We start from the raw sequence: 1,404 nt of genomic DNA, 5'->3' as shown, positions 1-1,404 counted from the left end.
AAAAGCAGAAATGTCATCATACACGATGTGAGGGTGAGACTGCAGACACACTGTGTGCTGCATACAGAGGGTCTGACCTCAGGCCTTTGTGTCAGTTGTTATTATGTTTGATTTGTGATTCTCACCTGGAGGCCCATCAGCGGATGAAGAGGAGCATCAGAGGAGCCTTATGTGTGTCTCACTGACCTCAGATCTGCGCAGACTGGCACTTACTTCCTGATTCTCCATAACTTTGCTGTTTCTCTGTCTTTATCTGTTACTCAGGAGTCCTGAAGTCCAATGAAAAATCCACTTTCTCCTGTCTATTTGGCTGATACAAGTTCTGCTCACTTCTGCTTGGGTTGCATGGATCACCAGCCACTTGTCACCAACTAACAGACCACAGCCTACCTGACCAATGTCATAACTGGTGCACCTAGGTATAAAATTTAGTCTCACTGTCTCCAAAAAAGGTCACTGTCTGGAACCCCATGGAACCACATTTTTGATTCCTTAGACAAGAGCATCCTGAGCAGCTGCATCACGGTCTGAATTGGGAACTGCCTCGCCTCAGATCATAAGACCAGCGGATAGTGAGGATAGCTGAGAAGATTATTAGAGTCTCTCTCCCCTCCATCATGGACATTCACATCACACGCTCCATCCGCAAAGCCACCAACATTGTGGATGACCGCACCCACCCCTCACATAATCTTTTCACTCTGGCATCTGGAAAAGCATTCAGGCCTCCACAACCAGACTCAGAAACATGGCGCCTGACTACTGAACTCTCAGGGACTGATCTGATACCACACACAACACACACACACATACAGCTGTGTAATCATATCTTCGTGGGGACTCTCCATTCATTTCTATGGGGAAAACTGTAATCCCAACATGACAACTTTAACCCCTACCAACCCCTAACCTTAACCATATGTAACCAAACCAAATACAAGACTTTTGGCATTTTTAGTTTTTTGACTGTATTTACAGATCTTTGTGAGTACCTGAAAATGCCCCCCAAAACATCAAAATAACGGGGTTTTTGTCACATTGTGGGGGACATTTGGTCCCCACAATGTAATATACACCTACTCCACACACACACACACACACACAGATTAGGTATTTGAATCTTTGTGGAGATTCTCCATTCATTTGTATGGGCGTAACCCCAATCCTAACTATGGCAACCTTAAACATTGCAGTAGTTACCAAGCAGTAACAGTAAGCAACCAAACAAAATGCAAGACTTTTTGAATTATTCATTTGACTGCATTCACAGAATTTAATAAAATTCAGTATCTTACTTTCGGGACCGAAAACATGTCCCTACAAAGTCAAAATAACATGTTTTTATAGCACTATGTACATAACCACCCACCCAAACGCGCGCACACACACACACAAACAGGCCTA

This window comes from Brienomyrus brachyistius, chromosome 4 (assembly GCF_023856365.1).
Source record: "Brienomyrus brachyistius isolate T26 chromosome 4, BBRACH_0.4, whole genome shotgun sequence".
Taxonomy (NCBI): domain Eukaryota; kingdom Metazoa; phylum Chordata; class Actinopteri; order Osteoglossiformes; family Mormyridae; genus Brienomyrus; species Brienomyrus brachyistius.
Note: the sequence above shows the minus strand (reverse complement) of the source record.